Source organism: Melanaphis sacchari, unplaced genomic scaffold (genome assembly GCF_002803265.2).
Source record: "Melanaphis sacchari strain LSU unplaced genomic scaffold, SCAv2.0 Contig63_pilon_pilon, whole genome shotgun sequence".
NCBI lineage: Eukaryota > Metazoa > Arthropoda > Insecta > Hemiptera > Aphididae > Melanaphis > Melanaphis sacchari.
The window spans coordinates 166,618-185,771 of NW_020271454.1; the positions used below are offsets into that span (position 1 = coordinate 166,618).

At 25.3% G+C, this 19,154-nt stretch overlaps 1 pseudogene; it reads right to left on the reverse strand.

The window, feature by feature from the left end:
• Nucleotides 1-467: 467 nt before the first annotated feature.
• LOC112600341 lies at nt 468-835 on the reverse strand (annotated as a pseudogene).
• Between the last annotated feature and the right edge of the window lie 18,319 nt (nt 836-19,154).

A 19,154-nucleotide genomic window follows, 5' to 3' on the forward strand; every position in this document is an offset into this window, starting at 1 on the left:
CATTAGTGTAATACATACCAAAAATAATTTTAATTTTCGATTAAAAGTATTTTCTTGCGATAAAATAGTCACATTCTTCACAACGCACTCGTGTATTTGTTTTTATAAAATAGTATAATACTCGTAATATTATGTAATATGGTGTGAATGCGTGGTAATTTTATTGTGATTACACTTTTTGCACTTTAACATCGAGCAAGACGTTTAAACTCGATCATCTGAAAACAAAGATTTTTGATTTACTATACCTACACTATATGTAATGGTGCTAATAGGTACTGCTATTTATAATAATAATAATATTGTTGTTTACACAGGCGCGTAGCTAGAAATTTCTAAGGGGGGGGGGGGTGTTATTCAAAATTAATTGAAAAAATTAAACACACAAAATTGATTACTTTACGTATATTTAAATTTTTCACATATATATTATTATAATTAATACAAAAAAAAAAAATTATTTTTAATTAAACTAATTTAATGCGTCTACTTTTTAAAGCTAGAGTATCAATCATTTTGTCTGTGGTTATGACTAAATCCCGATGAATATTCATAACTGCTAAGCCGTTCAACCGATTTTCACCAGTTGTGTTCCTCAAATATGTTTTTAAGCGCCGTAATGAGAAAAAGATCTTTCATTGCTTGCAGTGGTTACTGGTAAAGTAATCAATATTTTTAAAAGTCGGTGAACAGTAGGAAATATTTCTTCATTGCAATTATTAATGAAAGCTTCCGTAGCATTTTTAGGGTTTTTGTTTTTCACCTGTTGATGCCATATTGTAAACTCGTCAATTGCAGATACTTCATCAGCTTCAATATCTGCAGAATATGACATTGTCTTTAAAGCTCTTTAAATTCGGTTTCATTTTTTTTCGTTAGCATTTATTAAACAAGTAAATTGTTTTAATTATGACTTATGGTTCAAAAATCTGTCATTTAGTTGTTCACAAAAATTATTATATAACACTTATGAACATATTTTATTGATTTGTTTTATTTGTTATCACAGAACTGATAAGTGAAATAACATTAGGATATTTCATAGATATCTGTGTTTACGATAGTTCATCATAATAATTAAAAAATCAATAATGATGAAGTTGTAAACGTTTACTCTTACACGCTGCATGAAAAGATATATTAAATCGTGCATAAAACGAGTAATCGATAAAACGTCATAGAACGGTCTAAAATAGTAATTAATGCCGGGTTCCGGCTTTAGTGCTTTACATTATTGTTATCGTAATATATATTTAATTTTGATAAATAAGTGTAAATTACGATTAAAGATAAATTGTGCTTAATATGATGCATCTTTATCTTAATAAAACATATTAAGTATACCATGGCTGAGGGGGAGGGGGGTGTTACTTCACTTGTAACACCACTCTCCCCTGGCTACGCGCCTGTGTTTACATATTTCAGTGTCATACTATTGGGTTTTTTATTTTGGGTTGACTTAAACATTTTTTTTTTTTTTGCACGTAAATTCCATCCAATATATGTATGAATATAACGTTGTATTTGTTGGGGACGCGTTCACGTTGCAGCAGGTGTCATAATAATAATAATGTTTGAATCTTATAATATGACGACTGCAGAGTGCAGATTGCATTTATTTTACTCCTGTACGTGATTGGAACTAAAAATATTTTATTTACGGTCAAATAAACCAGTGTAGACGTTGTAAATACTTCATAAGTTTCACGTGTAGGTGATTTTTTTTTTAAAAGTATTTATAACATAAAAAATTACGAAAATTCGTAAAATTAATTGTTTTTAACCAAATATATTTTAATTATACACTATACTGTCGTTACTTATCATTTAGTGGCACACCTCTACTTAACCTTGATAATTCAAACGGCCATTAATTTATTGATTATAGAATTGTTCTCAAAGTGTTAGTATAGGACTATTATACTTCACCTTATAGACCTTGTCCTTAACGGTCATAAATTAATCGGTAACAGATCAGACTCAAATTAAGGTCAAGTATTCGTAGTTACTCAAAATAAAAAGATAATTCACCCTACTGAACTACTTTATCATTATAAAAACAAGTATAAACAAATACGGGTCTCTAGGAATCGCTTCAATCACATACTCATACGTGTCCCGATCGAAAACCTTTATTCCCCAGCTGTTATCGAGGTGTTTGAGTCCTAAAATATTATTTAAAATATGCTGCCTTGGCTCATTCGCTTTATTGGCCTATATTACGAATATGATGTATATATATATATATATTTTATTTTATTTTGTATGCACCGAATTGGTTGACGCATACAACACTATCTATAATACCTATGTAAAATACGTATAGTGTCGATGTGTTGTATTGGTATACTAATAAAATACAATGTGGTTGTGACCCTTTATGTGCATATTTTATCTATGGATTATAGTTATTCAAATTCAAAATCATTTAATCGAGATAATATTCAATTATATATTTGAATACTCTAATCATTAATTATAACTTATATATTCTGATCAACGTAGTATAACATATTATTTGTTTTTGTATCATTTCTTTAATACATTTATTATTATTTTTTTTTTTTAATAAGAAGGGTGAAATAATAAATACATATCAATAAATCATAGGTGAAAATTGTATACAATTATTTTTAGAAGGAAAGAGTGACAATACTTAAAAATGAAAAATTACATTTCGCATAAAATATTAGTTACTTTTTAAGTCACTAAGGTTACCACTATTCATGACCACTGATTTCTTTATATTTTACCAACGATATCACCGAATCGTTAACATTTTCTTTTTAAAAACAATAGTAAAATAATAATTATAAAATTATTATGGATTAAATTTTAATGATCTGTAAGTTTTCAAAATTACTACAAATAAATAAATAATTAATTTGAGGCTATTCAATTTTGTAAAACACATAAACTTTTTTTAATAAATCAGTTTGGATTTAGTTCATGCTTATTAATTTTGAATTAAAGATCCATTAAATAGTGTTTCCGAATATAAACAGAGTAATTACCTATCATCTTCGTTTTTTATTTTAATAATGAATAATTTAGATTCTAGTTTTTGGAATTTTTATGTTGTCCTAACTATCATATTTTCAAATACTTGGATTATTTTTTCTATTTGAGAAGTCATATGGTGATATAAACTTCCTTTTTTTTTTGAGAACCAAACTTTTTACTATAAATTCTTATGCTGATATATTTTTTTAAACATTTTGATGTACATCTATTTAAATTAAAACATGACTGAGTAGTTTTGATTTGTTAAAATATATACTTTACTAAGAATAATAATTAATAATTCTTAAAATAGAAGAAATCCTATGTTACTATAACCAGTTATGATGCAGCTATTGAACAAAAATATCATCAACTTCTTAAAAGAAATAAAATTATACAATTTATTATTTTAAGTTGAGCTTATATTATATTTTAAATATTATAAAACAAGATGCTATTTAAACTAATAAATAATAAAAAAAAAAACTCTTAATAAAAATTGCTAAGAAAAAAATTAAAAATTATTTTATCTTTAATGTACCAAATGCTGATTTTACTTAGACAATATTCACAAATAATAATATAATTTTAATAATTTGACTAAAATTTAAAAAACTTTCATAGTCTTTATATCTTCTAAACCTATTAAATCGTAGACTATAATCTTTATGGTATTTAAAGTCAAGTAACTTAACTACTATCGTTTGAATTGAGATTAAAATACCATCTATATTAAAATTTTAAAAGAAATTCTTTTGCTTAAATAAACTATGAAAAAAGGACAATTGACATTAAAAAAATAAATAAGTTTGTATCTCTACAGTGGATTTCTCAGATGGTATAAAATCTGATCCTCTAGTAAACTTAAAGATTTTAATAAATTTATTATTGAAAGAAAACAACGAAGGCAATTATGTTTGGTACAATAAACTCTGATACACAAAACGCTAGATATCTACTATTGTAAATAAATAATAGCAATTTTTCTGGATTTTTCCAAAACATTTGATGCAGCTAACTATAAAGTAAATACTTTAGGACATAAATAACTTAGTTTTGGAATAATCAATAAAAATTATAAATATTTTTTTGTTATTTGAATAATAGAACTCAAGTGGTGATATTAAATAGTATTATGTATAGGATAATAAACAAAAACTGATTTATGGCGGTGTATCATAAGAGTGTGTATAATGGATGATTTCATTTATGATATAAATAAACAGTATTTGTGGTTTGGTAGTTAGTGGTTCAATATTCACATAATATACACGAAGTATGGACGTTAATCGTATATTTTTTCCAGATAAATCATAGAATTCTGTATAAAATAAAGTTTAAAATATATAACTCTAAAATTAAATAAAAAAATAGTATTTCATTTTGATAAAAGTATAAAATCGTCTTTTATAGATATTTATATTTATAATTGAAAGGTATATTACTTAACGGGCATATAATATTTTACTGTACACTGTACACTCTTACTTGTTAGATTTAATTTTTTCAATTGCTATTTAGTCGCCAGTATTAAAAAATAAATACATTTTATGTGCATTTGCATTCGATAGTCACATTGCTCTTGTTAATAGATGTAAGAATTAATTTAGTTAATAAGTATATAGTATAGTAATATATTTACATATGTAAATGATCATGTGTTAAATGAATATTTAAATTGGCAGCCTAATTTATTAAATGGATTTGTATCGAGCTATAACATATTAATATAACATAATACCTTAAACTTTAGAGGGTTCTTCTTGATAAGTTCAAATATACAGTGATCCAACTACGAGATACATTCAATTCTTTAACTATACAGCAGAATAAGTTTTCCGTTTTTTCTTCGTTTTCTAGGCGTGCACATAAAGGATAACGGGCTGCTGCAGGTGGTCCCAGGCGTAGGAAGTCACTGAATTTTGTTTTTTAGAAATATAATCTATAAAAAAATTATCCATCACTTAATTTGGCAAATAAAAATTTCTTTTCAATATTTTCTAAATATCGTCTTCATGCATCATGATACATTTTTTTTTCTAATTTTTTTTGAACATGGTATACTTAATAATAATTAATGATAGTTGATTTTTAATAACATGTTGTAGAAGAAAACTTGTATATAATAAATAGTAAGATGGTACTAAAATAATTGTTTACATATGTATATTTTAACATATCTGTAAAAAAAAGTATTTGTGTAGAGTGTATTATTGAAATAAATATATAATGTTATAAAATTAAAAGTACATAATAATATGTTCATCAAATTCATTCCATTATTTGTTTTTGAGTCTGCTTTTAAGCATTTTTCCAACAACAAAAAAAAGTACCATCCATCCACGTATACGTAATATAATCAAAGGCGAACAATGAAAAAAAATTAATTCAAGTTACGTTTAGTGAACACAAAATCGTTATGTTATTAGAAGTTAATAATAAAATTATTAAAATAATAAATTTAACATTCTCAGCTAATATTATTAAAAAAAAAATAATTTAACAAAAAAGAGTTAATCTCTTTTTTTAATTAGGTAATATGTGGATCATATAAATTTTAAATATTAATAGTAAACAATAATTTATTCTTATCTATGTGTATAATTATTTTATCAGGAAACATAACTGAAATAAATTATAGTGTTGTAGAATTATTTTTATTTGAAACTGTCTAGGTAGACGATATTTAATAATAATTAATGTGTAAAACAATTGTTAAAATCAACAATTTTAAAAAACATTTAATTTGACGGATTATTTTTAAATCAATTGAAAATTTCTAAGTTATTTCAACAACCACTTAAACTATTTAATTCCTACATTTATATAATATATAATAATAATATGTAGTACGTATGTGCACACGAGAATTCATCAAAGCAGCAACGAATATATGCTATTATAACAATGACGTCTTGTAAACCAGCACGTGCGTGTAATTATAAATTATATTATTATTCAGTATAGTGTTATAAATGTTAACACAGACGCAGATAAAACAATAGTCGCATACTATTGCATAAGATCATATTCAATATCGTAATATTATACCTGAAATCGAATTTGGGCTTTGAATATAATAATATGTGGGTATGTAATTTATAGTGGTTCATATAAATATTATAATAATATTAATATTAATATTATTATAATATAAGGTATCGATTTATTTTTGTACTCAAATAATTATGAAATAAAATTATTATTGTCTGCATCTCGTAACAGAAAATATAATCTTTTTAAAATTTTGATTTGGGTCCGTCTGTTTTTATGTATAAACATTTACGGTAATGATTTTCAAATTTAATAAACATTTCATGTTATTTATGAAGATAATGCAGATAATCATTATAATTTTGAAATGATTTTTTCGTTTAAACGTGGAGACAATCATATTTCATAGAAAATTGTATGTTTTTCATACGCATGTGGCCGTTTAAAAGATAAACACTGCATCCCTTCACATGTGTAACCAACTAGTAAGAATATTATGTAGATTCTGAAAAAGGTTATTGATTTACAATGTGTTACATTGAATTAATATGTGTATTTTTTTCAAATGTTTTTTTTTATTGATCTTAGATAGGTACATTGGTGACTAAGACATTAGTATTTGTTATATTAGTATATATACTACATTGTGTATGTCATCGTCTTTTAAAATAGTTATAATGCAATAATTTTCACCTTTAAAGGTTATTCTAAAACGAAATAATGAATTATATCAAGTCAATAGTTTTTTATTTTATTTTTGTAGGGAGGGGAGTAATAATCGAGAAAAAATATATTAAATAATGGGAATTTTTACGCAAAATTAATTTTTTTTTTTTTTTTGTGTAACTTGAAATCTGATTTTCTCTTGGTTAGAATTATTCAACTATGCGACGTTTAGATTATATCAATGTTGATAATTGACCCTATAAATACCTAACTTTGTAATCTTATAGTTCATGTCACTCATTTTATTGTTGTTATATCTATTTGTATATACTATTTTGTACTTCAAACAGTTCAAACTAGTTATACTATCCGGCGTATTGATTAAATCCTGAGATGACCGAAATGTATCTGATGACTTTTCCTTGCGCATATGCGTCAATTAGATATAATCCGACAAATAAGTAATAATACTTGTATTTACAAACTATCTATCGTTTTCATTTTGCTTCAATTGAAACATTATCAATTATTATTATTATTATTATTTTTTTTTTTGTCAACATTTTAATAAATATATAAACTTCGACCATATTTTTTGTCTTGTCTTTTATATAACGTAAAAGCTGTTATTTATCTTTATAATTATATAGAATAGATTTATTAGCCTAAATTACGAAATATAATTTATCGCAAAAAATGATATACAATCATAACAATTATTTTGTATTCTATTTTATTATCTGTAACCAATGGAAATCATTTACGATATATAAAATATGTATAAATGAATGTTTCTTTGTTTGTCCCCCATAAACTCAAGAACTACTGGACCGTGTTCAATAAAATTTATATCAATATAGATTCTTCGAGACTAGGAAAGGGTTTGTATTAAACTCTATAAGTTTTTATAGGATAGCTCATGTACATGAACTTAGTATTTTTCTCATGAAAATCGAGCACGTCTTTGTACATTTAAACGGTTACCATTATTTGTTATAGATTACATTACTATTATAATAAATCGAAAAAAAAAATCAACCAATAAATGGGTTGAAAACAAAACTGCAAGCTCTCTCCGAGTATTGAGAATATCTATTGATATGACTTATATTGAAAACAGTTTTGTAGTTTTTGAGTTTATAGAGGGCAAGCTAAGAGAGAAATATTAATTTACGTATATAAATTTAAATATTATTACACTATAGATTTGTAAAAGCCAATTATATCAATCAATAAATAAACAACTTTGATAGCAATTTAAATTTAAGATGAAATATGCATAGTAATAGCGCATAGGCCAACGTACCGTCTTCGCCTGTCTTTTTCAAAAACGTTTTTCGCATGTAATACAATATGCATTATAGACTACAGACAGTGCCTACTTAAAGACGAGGTACACACTCAACACCTACAACTGCTGTACAGCAGAGCAGTAAAATCTAGTTCCCCATTTTTTTCTTTTATCAGTGATCGATTTATCATTGATATTATAATATTATATAGGTGAGAATACAATATTTATAGCGGTTTTGTTTCTCTAATATATAATCTTCATACGCTATATTTATATAAATACATTAATATTCGCACAGCGGTGTTCATTTTAATACTGTTAACATGTATTAATAATGCATATAACATATAATATATCTATATTATATTAATAAATATGGTAATATTTCCATCGAAGGTGTTTAAATATATATCTTACGAGCAATATGGAATATTCGACACTTAGGAATTGTCTGGAAAATTGGAATCACAAATACAAATAAATTAATATTTTTCTTCAAAATTTTTTATTATTATTAATTATTATACTAACGTAGTAACTTACGAAATATTATTGATGAAAAAAAAACAATAAAAAAATTAATATATTAATAATTATAAAAAGTAACGTATCAAAATTATTTAAAATGTTATCATTTATTTATACACGGTTTACTATAGAATAGAGAAATTCATCTGCTTTTTATCTATTTGTTTTTGTTATGCTAAAAATATGTGTTTGTGTACAGTGATTTGTTCATCTATAACTAAAATTATTAGTAATAAAAAAGACTACACATAAAATCATTTTTTTCGTATTTGTGATTTAAATTGACTAGGTAGGATCAAATTGTCCGGTATTATACGTCGCCTGTAACACACACACACCCACACATATACAATACCTCCGTGTCACCATGTTATTAAGTCCGCCTCGGTCATATTGTAGCACTCCATCCATAATATATTGTATATTTGCGTGTATATAAATATTTTATACTTCAGCACCGATTTAACGAACGACGACCATAAACATTCTCGTCTGATCCCCACATACTAACAAAACCGAAGCGGCACGCTACCGCAACAGAGACTGAGCGCAATACGCAAATATGCGTTCTTAATTTATTATATTTTCAGGGTGGTTCTCTAAACACGGTGGTTCTCTAAACACGCTCACTCTCATTTTTTTAAAATCTTTTGAAGAATAATTTAAACGAATTTTCAAACACACTCATTTGAAAACTCTATTTTCAATCATTTGGATTTTTATACTGTGATACAAGGAATTTTGGTCATTCGTGGAGCTTGTGATTGGCTTAGAAGAGTTAAGACTTCGTAAATATAAATAGCGTATATATTATGTGTAACCTAATTGTAACTATTATTATTATTATTATTATTATATTATTATTACCTACGTCATTGCCTTTCAGTCGGTGTATGTGTGTGAGTGTGTTTATCTCGTTAAAAATGGTTTATGACGCCGCCGTCTTTAAGAATCGTCACGACACATGCGTAGGTATACGGAGAAAACAATGAGAGTGAACGAAGAATAAATTATTATATGATCTGTGAACTTAACGGTGTCGCGAGCACAAGCACACGACGACTCATACTATCGCAGCTTTTTCCACGAACTTATAACCGTGATATACTGCCGGGAGCTTCAAATTACGATGCAAACGTTTAATTTTTTTATTTTTTCATTTATATATAAATATAAATATATATATATTATATCAATGTAATCTCCGTATACGAATTATTCATTTCTCTTGATCTTTCGTCATAATAAAAAATTATTATTATTTATTAATTTATTATTATTATTTGTTTTCATGAATCAAGATCGATTGTTTTGTTTTTTGTACCGTATTATAAAACACATAAATGCTATTTTTTTCTTTATTTTTCTCTGCCTCCCCTCCTCTTACACCCTTGTAAGATATTACGGAATTGTTCCAAGAAAATATGTCGACTGTTGACGACGACCTTTAAAAGTCTCCAGGATTATTCATGTTTCATATAAATAATAAAATATATATAAACGTTTCTTAAGTTGCAATTAATCGAGTATTTTACGCGTATAAAGTCCTGTATAACACTATAGTGTATCGTCTGTTGTTGAATGCGTGTGTTTTTTAATAATATGATTATCGATCGATGTACTGTTTTATAATATTAAATAGGCATTTATTATAAGATTTAAACTTTTATGAGCAAGTAATAAAGTTACTAATTGGGAAAAGTATAATAAATCATTTTCTTACAATAATGAATAAAGAAATACCAACATAGTTTATTATAGTAATTGATTAATAACTACCTACAATAATCTCTCGTTAGCCGCGAAGGTATTACGTTTCAGCAAAGTTGCGCAGATATAGAAACCGTGGATAACAAGACCATAAATAGCAATGTAAAAAGTGAGGTTAGGATTTATTTACATATTTAATTTTAAAAATCACAATAAGTTAATTATTTTTTACAACTATTTGAATAATTATTCCTTTTTATTATACGTAATTTATCTATACTTAATGAGGAAGGATGTAAAAAACTTAATGATAGATGTTTGTGTTTTTTTTTTTGTTTTCTACGTCTTTGCAAACTTATTTGTATGGCACCACCAGCAATCCTTGGATTCCTCTTTTAAACTTAAATGCTCTTTCAGTGAACGGATCTGTCTCTAGAACTCGTTCAGTTAGTTGGTTTGCTAAAAAAACTTCATTGATTGATTTAGAGGCTTTACAAGTTCTTCCTTTTCATTCTGCTTAAATTGTTTTGATTTGTTTGGAGTTGTGGTAATTTATTCTAGCTTCTCTAATGCAAGCTCCCGATCATAGATCACCATTACTTCTTCTATGCCGTGTCTATTTATCTCATTAAAATCTTCTATATCCCAAGAAATTGCTACGATTTGATTCACCGTTTGTGTAATAACGATAAAATTTTATGGCATTAATAAAATTTTATCGCCGACATAACTGTGGATAAACAATTCACGGAAAACGAGGGATTACTGTGTTATTTAAAAATAATTAACTATACTAAGGTCACCAACCGTTTTGTAGATATCTATACCGAAAGTAAAAGAAATATATTTTTATTTTTGTACATTTTATTAAATTATTTTTATTTTACCTTATAAAAATTTACAAAGCAATCGCAATGAAATTAAGTGAAAAAAAAATTGGTTATAGAATCGTCTTCACGCTATTGTTTATAGTATATGTGAATATTGGTCAATATATCCTGTAATAATAATGTTAAGTCTAATAATTATTCAAAAGATAAATTAATATTCGGGGTTAAAATTATCAATGGATAGAAGAAAATATCCAAATTAAAATAAAAGTTTAAAGTAAAAAATAAAAATATTTTTAATACTTTTTTTCATAACATTGATATATTCACTGTGATTGTTGATAATATGATATTAAAAAATAAGAATTATAAAAATAATGAAAAAAAATGTATATTAAAAGTGTATATAAACAAATATATGTTTTTTATAAAACATTTATTGATCAAATGTTTGCTGTTTTATTTTTTCATGTAACTAAACAATGAACAATTTAATTATTATAAATGTTTTATATTAAACAGGCCATTTTCAATTTGTTTTTAACTTCAACATTGTATCCTTTTCGTTGTTTAAATTTTAATCTTGAATATTTTGTCTTCGGATATCTTATCCCACTCAACACTATGATACGTATCGAAAATGACTAAAAAAAATCATTTTAAAAATAGAAAATTTTAGCAGTTTTACTGTTTCAAATGATGACAGAACTAGCACACATAAAAAAAATCACATATTATTATAAAACCAATAAATTCATTCCTCCCCTCAATAATACAATTAAATTTTGCGCTGGTAAATTCAATTTATAAAAATTATTTCAGTTAAAACTTTTAATGAGTTATTAAATTTTGAATGGTAACATATATAATTCATAATAGTTTATAAAGTAAGTTAGGTTTAGTAAACTAAAATTAATTATTCGATCTGCAACAATGACAGAAAAAAATTATTACCAGAATGTATTAAAAAAATATATAGTCATGTTACCATTTAAAAAAACTAAATTTGATTTCGCTAAGGCTGATTTAGTTTCTGCAGCGTACTTAATAATTTCAAATGTATTATTTCGCTAGTTAAAAACGTGTATTTTTTTAAAAATTTCGATATCATCGATCTATCATTATCATTCTAAAAAAACACGCTAGGTTAGGAATACCCGCGGAATATCCATTCGATTTATCTTATACATAAGAAGTATTCGATGGTTGAAGTTTATTTTAAATATTAATTTGCTTTAATGGACAACTAAGAAAATCTATAAAGCAGTAATAATATGTATGTCATACATTTGCATTCCGTAAAATTAAAACTGTAAAATAAACAAAAACACATCCTTGAAAATTTATATGACGTTAAGGGAAGAGAAAAAAGTACCATACATATATTATTACATGGTTGGACCCGTCACTCGTGTCCTGCAATAACCCCCGATCCACGCCCTTGTCCGAGGTCATGTTATACCTATGCCTCAAAATAATTAATGTCATAAATATTATACATACATATACAGTCGAGTGACGTGCAACCGTCATTTTTACATAAAACTACGTGCTAAAGTTTAAAATATTCAACGCCAACGTCAACTATACTACGTATATATTATATAACTATTATACTTTATTATATGTATACATCCTTTCTCTATTCAAACTCTATTATATTCGTGTCGTTTAGTTTTCCGTTGGCACAATCGTCTGAGGAATCTTGATCGATATCGTCAACCGTTACATCCCGTGCCGCATTTAAGTAGATAACAATAATTGAAACGATTTTCAGCTAACTGGCAGTGGTATTATGTACCTACCGTTAAAAGAATTGACGACGAATTACAAATATAATATCGCATTGTATACCTACTGCAAAGAAAAATTTAATAAAATATACACTACAATGATGTTTTTACATTTAGTCGTCACAGCTTTTCTAGTGTATGTCGATTTTAGTTAATATTTTATATAAAAATGTTGACTTCTAACCTCTTAGTGAAGTTTTTTTTTTTAAATATTTTTGTTTTGTGGTTATTATTATTTTTTGGACCAATAAAAATATTCAACAACTTTGAAATTAGTTTTTGGTAGACAAATTAGATCTAGTCCGGTACTTTGAGGGAATGAGTATAAAAACTTCCAAGTAACGAAGAAAAACTAAAAAATAACTTTCTAAAACTAGACATTTACACAAAACCAATTTTTGACAATACATATTGATTGTATTTTGTTATAGTTAACTTATAAATATAAATTAATGTAAATACTTGAAAATTTCACCGAATATTTATAATATAACTATATAAAAATTTACTTAACATGGAATAGTTTTAAAATATTTTGGCTCTTTTTGCTATAAATAGGCATTTTTATTTTTTAACTTTTTTAAATTTATGTATACCTATGCAATGTTTTGGGTTTAAAAAGCTTTTAAGTTCAATAAAAAGTTTCTCATCAGTTGTAATTCATATATAAACATGTTGAGTTATAAAGGTTACGAAATTCTTTAAAATCGCTAACATTTGAAAATTATTTTGTAGTACCCATTATACAATTCTTGAAATTTATAATATTCATACCTACTTTAAGTTTAAAAATGTAATATAATGTCCCTTTTATGTTTTGCTACCTAGAATTATAAAAAAAACTGAAATTATACAAGTAGTCATGATGAGCGTTTAAAGTTAAAATTTATTTTGTTATATTTACGCGTAAAATTTCAATTTTTCATCAAACTATTTTAGTTTTATAAATACTATTTAAAACGTTTTAACTGTAGAAATTTGAAAATTTCCAGTGTTACTTAAATTATTATTTTTTATACTCAATTAAATTTTTAAAATATTTAGAATAATTTTAAGTGTTAATAAAAAATATAGATTAAATCAAAACGCGCGTATATTTATTGTACCTATATAATAAGATCCTAAATATATCTTTCTTTAGAATTTAAATTTTTTTTTAATATATGAGTGCAATATTGTTTTATAAGCGTTTTAAGTTTAAACAAAATTCGTTAAAATCACAAATTATCTTTCAGTTAAAAATTTATAAAACGTTCAAGCTTATTATTTGGTGGGTAATATAATATACTAAGCATACAAGGTAAATTTATCTTTAGTTTTTTTTTTTTTTTTTACCATAAAGTAATCATTCTAGTGATATTCATTGTTGCATGAACAAAAAGTTTCTTAGTTTTCGAGAACACTATTATAATATATTCAGTATGAAAAACGTCCCAACCGCCAATACATATGAGTTCAAAACAAACATTCAGCTATAGATTACACATCATTACATATATTATTATAATATGTATATACGTTTATTGAAATGTCTGTACAAATATTATACGATGTAGACGCGTAATATAATCTATTATTAAATACACATTAAAGTTGTGAATTTACAGTATTATGTTCAATATACTCAATATATATATTTATTTAAATTATTTAAATTTTTTATAATATTCTTGAATATTTATACGTCGCAACATATAAAATCGTATTGACATTTTGTATTTTTTCTACTGTAACGAATAGTTTTACCAGCTGCACTTGTCAGATATCATACAGGCGTCAGGCATACGGAATTACAATACTATACTTATACCGGAAATCCAATTTATATAAACAATAAATATTATATGTTTTACGTATGTAAAACGTTTGACAAATATTTGTTTGCTAGATTGCATTATATCATAATTTTCTAATTCTGTTGAATGTATTCTATTTATGTGCTATAAGTATTGATTTATTGTTTTATATAACTGCAGCAATCGCAATCGAAAGGTTCTTCGTTCTTGTATGCACATAGTACCTAGATAAAGATAACTAAATTTGTGTGAAGTTTTAAAGATAGTGTGAATAATTATTTATTTATAAATTAGTTATTGCATTATGATACTTTTATAATATTTAATAATATAACCTTTAGATATATGAATTCCTTCGTATTTTAAAAAAATTCAAAAGTTAAATACTACCTTCAGGAGTTTTTTGATTGTAGCTCAAATGCTCAAAATATCTCAAGTTAAATGATAAATTCAAATATAAAATAAAAAACAATTATTAACAAAGTCTAATGTAATATATTTAGAACTATTATAAAGAATGAAATAAGATAATAAAATCAATCATAGTTGTGTTACGTATGTTCACACTGATGACCATTCACTCCTGAATATTCAATAATAATTTGGAAGTACGAGTATCTATATATTTTGCACCTACTTGCAGTATTGGATGTAGGGGAGCAAAAGTGGGATTTTTTCTCCTCCCCAAATATATGACGCATGTCTTAGCGTGCTTTATCCTGTATACTGTAGTGTGTATAAATACGTAAATGCCACAGTTATTCACTTTTCCCGCAGTTAACAAACTGTGTCCCAAGATCCCTTTATCACACGAATTACGTCTCGATAATATTTAGCAATTTTATTATTATACTAATTATTGCATTCGGTATCGATGTCAACTGGTCATTTGATAATTTCCTATGAATTAGTTTTGATGGCTTATCATAGAGTTCGTCTATTGTTTATTATAATGTGTTTTTAAATCATTGCTTAATTTTTGTCTATTTAATACTTTATCAAAATAACTTGCATTATGGTTAGTTATGCTCAATAACACGTTTAATATTTCATTCTTATTATTTAACTCAATAAATGACTATTGTGATTTTTAGCAATACATCCAATACTGCATTTTTTAATTATTTTTTAAAAAACAAAACAATGCACGATGGTAAACGGTACACAATGAAAACAGATACTAACCGTTGTGTACGTTTATTTTACAAGTTTCAAATTATTATTCAATAGTCATAACTCAAAATACTCATATAGATTATTTATTTATACAACCGTATAATGATATCAGATAATTGGAACAAAATTAGTGTAGTCGTATAGAAAAACTGAAACACAATTCCTATGCGGCCATATTTCCATAGCATATAGTTTCAAAATTTAGTTCCTATATTTAATTACAAAACACCAGTGTTATAATTATATTTACTTATAGGTGAAACTCAGCTTGCAGGCTTTTTTTTTTATTAAATATGCACAGATAATTCAATTTGAATAATATAATACATTTACCGCTTACTCATAAAAAAGTCGTTTAAAATTTTTTTTTATAATAAGCCTTTCAATTAACTTATTCAAAAAAGGCATTTTGCAAAAGCTATTGAGATTCTCCGACGAATTAATTACATTATAGTTATAATATTTTATTAAATGTCGTAATTAATCTTAGATTTTAAATTTCCAATATTTATATAGATAAATATTATTTAAGTTTTTATCAATAAGTAATATAATCAATGTAAGGTGTCTTTTAGCTTATATATATATATATTGTACTTATTTATTAGAAATGTTATTTTTATATAGGTACTTTAATTTAAAATCCAGGGCCTTCCTCACACGAGTCCTCTCAGCGGGGTCCAGTGCTCATATGAGTCATATGTATGTTAAATTTAATTAATTGTAAGTTAATAAAAAAAAAATAAAAAAATATTGGTTTATAATATTTATATATTATACTAAATTATGTTAATTTCAAAGTATATACAAAATTTCATAGCGTGGTCTTTTAATTTGTCATATTTATATTATAATATGTTGTAGTATAAATACATATCTAGTCTAGTGAAATTATTAAATTCCAATTCGATTATTAAGTATCAGTAAAAAAAAATTATGAGCAATGTATCCGCCATTGTCCAATTTGTGTATCAATTTTGCTCTCAAAATATTATTATTTTATTGGATAAAACAGATTTATCAAAATATAGAATCATTTGGTTGTATTGCATTAGGCCAAGTCAATTTACAAAAAACCTACTCAAACTTACAACCACCAGTATTTTATCTGTTTTGTCATAATATAGCCTTTGATCGTAAGGAATCGTATTGCAAAGGGATGAATATGTAACCATAATAATAATTTAATCGACAATGCCAGAAAATTTTATGTTACTGTGACAATTTGATTTTGATTTTCGATTTAATATAAGTTTAGGTATCTTTTGGTCTATTGTGATACTTGCTGCTATACAGATATGTAGGTAATAGTATTAAAATAATTTTTAATCTTTCAAAGTTGACGCAATGAAGATAACAAGTGAATAGTGATGGTTTAAAAACTTCAAAGAACTCAATGAAAAGTATTAAAAATAAAACATGTTATTACTTACATTTTTATACAACTTTTGTGTATGTGCGTTGAATATAATCGAATTTTCGGTTAAAGTTTTTTAATTAAAACTTCAATTGTATAATATACTCGTAAAACTCCCGTGTAAAAATATTTTATTAGTAATTGCGTATATTTTTATAGGTATATTTTATAATTGATCACTTGTGATTTGTCGTAATTTCAACTATAAGGTACCTATCTATATTTAATTAACGATGCAAGTCTCATAAATTTCCTGAGTGCAATTTTCTTGCAGGTAAGATAATTTTTTTTTTTTTATCATTCTAAAGTTTGAATGACTACTTCATTTGTGTGGTTTTATATTTTACATCAATAGATTAGGAATATAATACATATTGGAATTTCAAAAAAATATAACAGATTAAAGTTTATGATTATGATTTAGATATTATGATATTTAATTTGGTGAAATCCAAAAGCGTCGATTCGTTTTGCGCTTTTGTACCTTAGTAGTGGGATAAAAGCGCAAAAATAGGTTGAAATATCTGATACAATATTGTACTTGTTGCATTAAAAGTTTCAGTTTAAATGTTGACGCTTATTATATTTATTTCTTAGTATGTAGTATTTTTATATTTTAAAAACAACAGTGATCGAATTCAGTTGAAGTTTATTATCATATTTTATTGTAATAAGTTACGGTGAAGGTTGATAATCATTTAATATATCTATATAGTGTAAACTTATATCAAATGGCATTTAACTTGAGATAATTTTACTATTATAGCTTTATAGTTATATAGATTATTTTAAGACAATCAATTTATTTTTAATTGAAATATGTTTGAAATTCGAGTGAAATATTTTAAAACGTGTACCTTAATAGTAAGATAAAAGCGATTGTATTGCTTAAAAGCAGTTTACTTAAAAATTAAATCAAATAAACGAAAAACTATAAATCACAGCTTTAAAATTAACTTCAATATAAAAGAATGAAACTTGTAAAAAGAAAAAAGGAATTTCAGATTGGACTACTTAAAATCTGTAAGTTTAATTTTAAGGTACTCAATATAACTAAACTAATAACTTACAATATGTTACTTAAATTTTAAATTTTTTGACTTATTTCAATATCACTGTAAGAGTTTTTAGTTATTAGATCATACTTCACAGGATAATTTCTGTAGTACAATACAATGATAAAATACACTTTATTTTTGTAAGATTTATTTGTGCTTATGGTTTGTTAAAAATGTATGTTTTTTTGCACTTATGAAATATATATTTTTGTGCTTTTGGGTTGCGATTGAGTCATATTTTATACTTATAGGCTACATCCGTTTAATTTTATGGTATCAAAGGGATCGATGACTATTGTGTTATTTTATTTTTTACATAACCTTCTTTGTATAATATTATGACAATGATTGTTACGTAACTGAATGGATATAAACTATAGACAATGTTTAATAGAAATTTACTGGTAAAATGTGTTGACTGTATTACCAGAAAAATGTATCAGGTGAAATTCACATCATTATAATTTAATATTACCTATACTTATGGCGTCCAATATTTTGTTTTTATTCCAGAGAATATACTATAATTGTCTTGTCTTAAAACGGCCATAATAGAATAACGCGCTTAGGTTAGGTTATTTTTTTTTTACCATCACGTTACATGGTATTGTCTCACCGTAAAAAAAAAAAGTAAATAGAAATAACTGGACGCGAATACTCGCTGCTTTGTTTAGATCTTGGGAATATAATAATATAACAATATAGGATGTCGCAATGGTAACTATTTCTTCCTAATTTATAGTAGGTATATACGTTAAATCGGTTATTACCTATAATAATTGTCCATCAGGGGCGTCCTAAAATACTTTAGATATATATATATACATATATAAAGATAAAACGCCTCGTAGACGATCAATTCGATTTTGTCACATCGCAGTCGTTCCGG